The following is a 5946-nucleotide window of genomic DNA, read 5'->3' on the forward strand; positions in this document are numbered from 1 at the left end:
ATGCGGCAAGTAGTTCAAGAAACCTTTGGATATATAGATACTGAACATCACACAAATGGACCTCATGCATCTGGTTCCCCTGAAGATGGACTAGATGCGGAAACAGAAGCTTTCTTTGATTTGCTTAGGGCTGCTGATGAACCTTTATGGGAAGGATGTGAGCTGTCAAAACTTTCTTTCCTTGTCTTATTGTTTCATGTGAAATCAACCAACAAGTGGAGCAATAAATCAATTAATGATCTACTTCAAATCTTACAGCTAGCTCTCCCAAAAGGTTCAAATATTCCTGCAACATTCGTGGAGGCTCAAAAGATCGTTGCAAAGCTTGGCCTTAAATATGAGAAGATTCATGTATGCCCAAATAATTGTCAGCTCTATTGGAAAGACAAGAAAGATGATGACTTCTGTTCAAAATGCAAAGCTTCAAGATGGAAAAATAAGCCAGATGAAACATCATTGACAAAAAAGGAAAGAAGAAAGGCAACCCCAAACAAGGTATTGCGTTACTTTCCAATCAAACCTAGACTTAAAAGGCTTTTTATGAACAAGGAAACAACCAAGTTAACTAGATAGCATGATGAGGAGCGTACAAAGGATGGTGCTTTGCGCCATCCTGCTGATTCAGAGGTTTGGAAAATGACTAATTCCCTCCACCCTCACATCGCATCAGATTCTTGAAACATGAGGTTTGGACTAGCAACAGATGGTTTTAACCCATTTGGGAAGTGCAATTCTACCCATAGTTGTTGGCCAGTTGTATTAGTACCATACAACCTTCCACCATGGTTATGCATGAAAGCTTCTTCTCTTATGCTCACTCTAATAATTCCTGGTTACTCTGGAAAGAACTTCCATATATTTATGCAGCTAGTTTATGACGAGCTAAATGAGTTGTTCGACACTGGTATGTCTACATATGATGCATCTCGACATGAGAGATTTCAACTTTATGCTACAGTATTGCATACTGTGAGTGATTACCTTGGGATAGGGATACTGGCACAGTACAGTGTTCTGGGACAGCTGGGTTGTGTGTCCTGTGATGATGAAACAAGTTCAAGGCGCTTGAAACATGGTGTCAAGCAATGTTTCATGGCACACCGACGATTTCTACCCACTGACCATGAGTTCTGTTATGATGCTAGTTCATTTGATGGAACCGAAGAGCATCGGTCCAGACCTATTTCTTATTCTGGAGAATCTCTTTTGGAAAAGATAAAATCAATTAGTGACTTTGAGAAGTCTAAAACCTGGAAGGGTGTTAGTGGCCTATTTTCTTTGTCTTACTGGAAGTATAATTTGCTACGGCACAATCTTGACTTTATGCACATAGAGAAGAATGTGTGTGAAAATATATTTGGGACACTTTTAGAAATGGATGCCAAATCAAAGGACAACCTACAGGCAAGGAAAGATTTGCAAGAAATGAACATCAGGCCAGATCTACATCCACAAAAAAGGCTAATGGTAAGTATTACTTGCCTCCTGCTTTGTACAGCATGTCTAAAGAGGAGAAGCAACAATTCCGTAAAGTCCTTCGTGACATAAAAGTTCCAGATGGTTATTCTAATAACATCTCTAGATGTGTAAATGTTGATCAACCAAAAGTTTCAGGCCTAAAAAGTCATGACTGCCACATACTAATGCAACAACTTATGCCACTTGCTTTGAGAGGTCTTCTTCCAGATGAAGTTACATCCATCTTATTTGATCTGTGTGGATATTTTAGAGAACTGAATGCAAAAGTTCTCCACATCAATGAACTTGAGAAGTTAGAAGAACGAATCATAATGACATTATGTCGGATGGAGATGATATTCCCGCCTGGGTTTTTCACTATCAATGTGCATCTTGTTCTTCACTTAGCAACAGAGGCAAAAATAGGTGGTCCTGTATGTTATCGGTCAATGTATTTTGTGGAAAGGTATGTTCTCCTTATAAAAATCTAAGAGCCATGTTTGGTTCCTTCTCTTTGCATGCTAAATTATCATTTTTATTAATTTATACTAGTTTGTGCAGGTACCTTGGTGTTTTGAAGTCAACCGTGAGAAATAAAGCTCATCCAGAGGGCAGCATTGCAGAATCAGTTCTGGCAAAAGAGGCTATGCACTTTTGTTCAACATTTCTTGATGGTTTTCAGACCCTGTCTAATAGGCTTTCACGGAATGACGAGAATGATGAGTCACTTGGATGTTCTACTAGACATGCATCAACTCTTTTTCCTCATCCTGGGAAACCACTTGGAAAGCCAAGTAGTTATGTCCTGAGAGGTTTGGCTAAAGTACAAGCACATAGATATGCGCTATTCAATTGTTCTGATGTCGATCCATACCTTAGGTAATATCTCAAAATTGTAAACATAATTTTTTTTGCCTCCCATAAATTTTCCTACATGTAAATTATAGAGCTCATGTTGAAGAGATCATCGGAAAAGGAACTGGACATAGAGCCAGCCATAGAAATGTTGAGAACATCCAAAATCAGAGGTTCCATCAATGGTTTAGAAGTCATGTAATTACCTTAACTCAAAATGCTTTACTTGTAGCACTAACATGCAGACTAAACTTGTGTATAATTGTACAGATAATGCAGTTAGAGAGTGAAAATAACATTCATGATGTTAAAGATGACATTAGGTGGCTAGCTCGTGGCCCAGTTGAAGCTGCAAAAAGGTACCGTGCTTTCAACAATCGTGGTTTCCGTTTTAGGCCTAAACGGTTGGATAAGGTGACACAAAACAGTGGTGTAGTGCTAACTGCAAAAACATCAAGTTATGCCAGTGCAAGTGATGGCAGGCCAGTTTTAGGTGATGTGACTTACTATGGGAGGATAATTGATATTATTGAGCTTAACTACCTGGGAAATTTTCTGTGGTACTTTTCAAATGTGAATGGGTTGATGTTATTTCCAAAAGAGGAATAAAGAAGGACAAGTATGGCTACACACTTGTTAATTTCTCACACTTGATACATACAGGAGAAAAGATTGATCATGAACCGTATATTTTTCCTAACCAAGCTGACCAAGTGTTTTATTCTGACGACAAAGAAAACCCTGGGTGGTCTGTAGTCACAAAGATGAAACCGAGAGATATATATGACACAGGTTGTGAACAATGGGAAGATGATGTAGAAAATGAGCCATTCCATGTCACACACCTTGAAGATATGTTCAATAATGCAACTGTAAGATATCAATGGGCAAGAAGAGACATTGAGGGAACCACGGTGGATGCTAGTGATGTTGCAGATGCTGGTGGCAATGGATTGAATGACCAATCATAGTTCATGAGGTGCAGTACGTGACTCTTATTGTGGATGCTCATTTGTTGAATTTATTGAATTCTTACTATAATGACAATTTGTTCAATGGATAAGACACTGAGACTGTACCTGTGAACTTAGAGCAAAACATCATTTCTTAATTTTTACGTAGGTGTACAATTATAAGACACTGCATGACAATATTGTTACCATACAATAATATTTTATAATATTTATCATACATCTAATTGTCGTACCATACTTATGTGCAACCGGCTTGTGTTCATACTAGAAGAGGGTATTCTTCACAAGCTGACACCAGTAGTCCTGCGGGGATGTCGTCTGCACCAAAGATGATGACACTAAAGGGAAGGCTACATATTGGATAAATGATTTTATCTGTGATGAGATGTATCTAGAATTTTATTTAATATGTGATGGAACTCGTTTAGAACAAAATTATGGTTATGTGAGATGAACTTGTTTATGCGAACTTCGGGGATTTGTGAGATCAACTCATGACTATTGTGTTTATTATTGTGTCATATGCCTAGAATTTTTATTGTATTTAATATTTTGGATTTTTTATTTGCTCATTATTCCATAAAAAAAATTTATGCTCGGCGGCTGTGGCGACGATTAGCTTACGAGCCTGCAGCGGCTAGCCGGCCTTAGCCTGCCTGCTTACCTGCTTGCCCTATATAGGACACGGTGCTACGCATCAGTACATAACATGCAAAAGAACAGATAGAAATATATGGAGAAATACTACAAAAGGGAGAAAATATACATAATAGCAAAAAAAGTAAGTGTCCAATGTTAGGCCTAGTTTTTGCAAAGTCTACGAATGGAGTCTGAGGTCTACAGACGATTGCAATCCCAAATATGCTATTTTCTCACGAAGAGGCAAAGCTTGCAAACAGGTGCGTGGTTCGTGTATGTCTGGGTCCGTCACGTGGGGACGCGCGTGCACAAGCGCGAGGAAGCGAGCGAAGCGCCTAAGGGACGATTGCTCTCCATTCTTTGTAACACTAGGACTGTAACACTATTTTATGTTACTACAGGGCATGTATTTGTAACACATTTTATATATATGTTCTATTCATGTGTTACAACGTAGCACACTTTTGTAACATTTTGCTTGTAACATTAATTTTGTGTTACTATAATTATTGTCAGTAACACATTTTATAAAAAATATGTTTTGTGTTACCATCGAATCCTGTAACGCACTATTTTGTGTTACAATATACTTTTACTGTAACACATTGACTAATATGTTACGAAAAAGTGATACAATATCCCTGTTGTGTAGTAGGAGGTCAGGCCGGTGGCGCCCGTCGTCTTCGACGAGGCCTGCAGCGAAGGGGAGGACACGGTCTTCGTCGACACGATGAGGTACTGGCACCACAGGGGCCACCAGGTCGTCCCCGTCGGCGACCGGTTCCTGTGCTGGGTCGACTACTGCGCCGGCATCGTCGTCTGGGACACGGTGGAGGAGTGTCGTCCCATCCAGTATTTCCTGTTCCGGAACCTATATATGCTGCACCGGCGACGGCAGCGGCGCGCGGCGGCGCGGCGGTGAGGTTCGTCACCATCGACCGGCGCTGCTGCTGCGGCGGCCACGGCACCACCTCGTGCCCGTGGTCCCGCTCCGCCTCTTCATTGTGACCACCTGGACCCTGACACTGAGGACGGACGACGAGGAGCCAATGGCGTGGGTGAAGGACGCCGTGGCCGTGCTCGACTGCGAGGAGCTATGGGCGCTGCTGGCCAGCGAGGGCCTCCCGCGTGTGCAACCGTGCTGCCCCGTCTTGAGCGTGGACAACCCCGGCGCCGTCTGCTTCAGGGTCAGTTACCCTGACATCTTGGAGGGGAATCAAGTATGGATGGTCGAGGTCTACATGAGGAAGAAGACGCTGCTGTCGGTCGTCAGCTGCACCGGCTATGTACACGACAGAGGCTATCATGTTCTGGTTAAACTGCACTACTAAACGGCCAACACGAGGTACAAAAGGAACTCGAATAAGAAAAATTAGGGTTAGTTACTATTTGTATTTTTTTTAATTTTTATTTTTATTTACGGAGTTAGAGCATCTTCAAGAGAGTACCCAAAACAGTCTCCCAATCTAGAAATTTTGGTAAGATTGAAAAAAAAATTCATCTCCAACAACTCCAAAATCCATCTCCCAATGTTTTGGCAGTTGAAAAAAACCTCCCCCACGCGCGTAAAATTACGCGTGCATATCGTGTGCCAATCTGGAGGTGGAAGTACGTGGGAAAAAAGTAGGGTTTCTGATGCAAATATACAAGAGAGAAATAAAATATAAAAGTGGCTATTATAATTTAGAAATAGTTTAGGATTCCTGATGTAAAATATAATTCCCTTCTATCTTTGAGATGCGAGATTTTAGAACTGTTAAGTTGTAGCTTTTTTTTTGTCTCCCAATATATTTTGCAAAGGTTGGAAAACCTGTTTTTGAGAGTATTTTTTTAATACTGTTGGAGATGCTCTTATGGCAGATCATACATCAACCTGAAGTCGTATTCGATATCTAGTATTGCTTTGGAAAACATTAAGGTTAAACTTTTAGAACTTTTGAAATATCTAGTTTCAAGAGACTAAATCACCATGTATAGATAATGCTTTATAGATAAACTTTAATAATTAAATATTTATTGA

At 40.4% G+C, this 5946-nt stretch overlaps 2 pseudogenes; both read left to right on the forward strand.

The window, feature by feature from the left end:
- LOC136488247 (uncharacterized) lies at nucleotides 1–1762 on the forward strand (annotated as a pseudogene).
- A 43-nt stretch (nucleotides 1763–1805) lies between these two features.
- LOC136488248 (uncharacterized) lies at nucleotides 1806–5257 on the forward strand (annotated as a pseudogene).
- Nucleotides 5258–5946: the final 689 nt, after the last annotated feature.

Source organism: Miscanthus floridulus, chromosome 10, assembly GCF_019320115.1.
Source record: "Miscanthus floridulus cultivar M001 chromosome 10, ASM1932011v1, whole genome shotgun sequence".
In the NCBI taxonomy this organism is placed as follows: Eukaryota; Viridiplantae; Streptophyta; class Magnoliopsida; order Poales; family Poaceae; genus Miscanthus; species Miscanthus floridulus.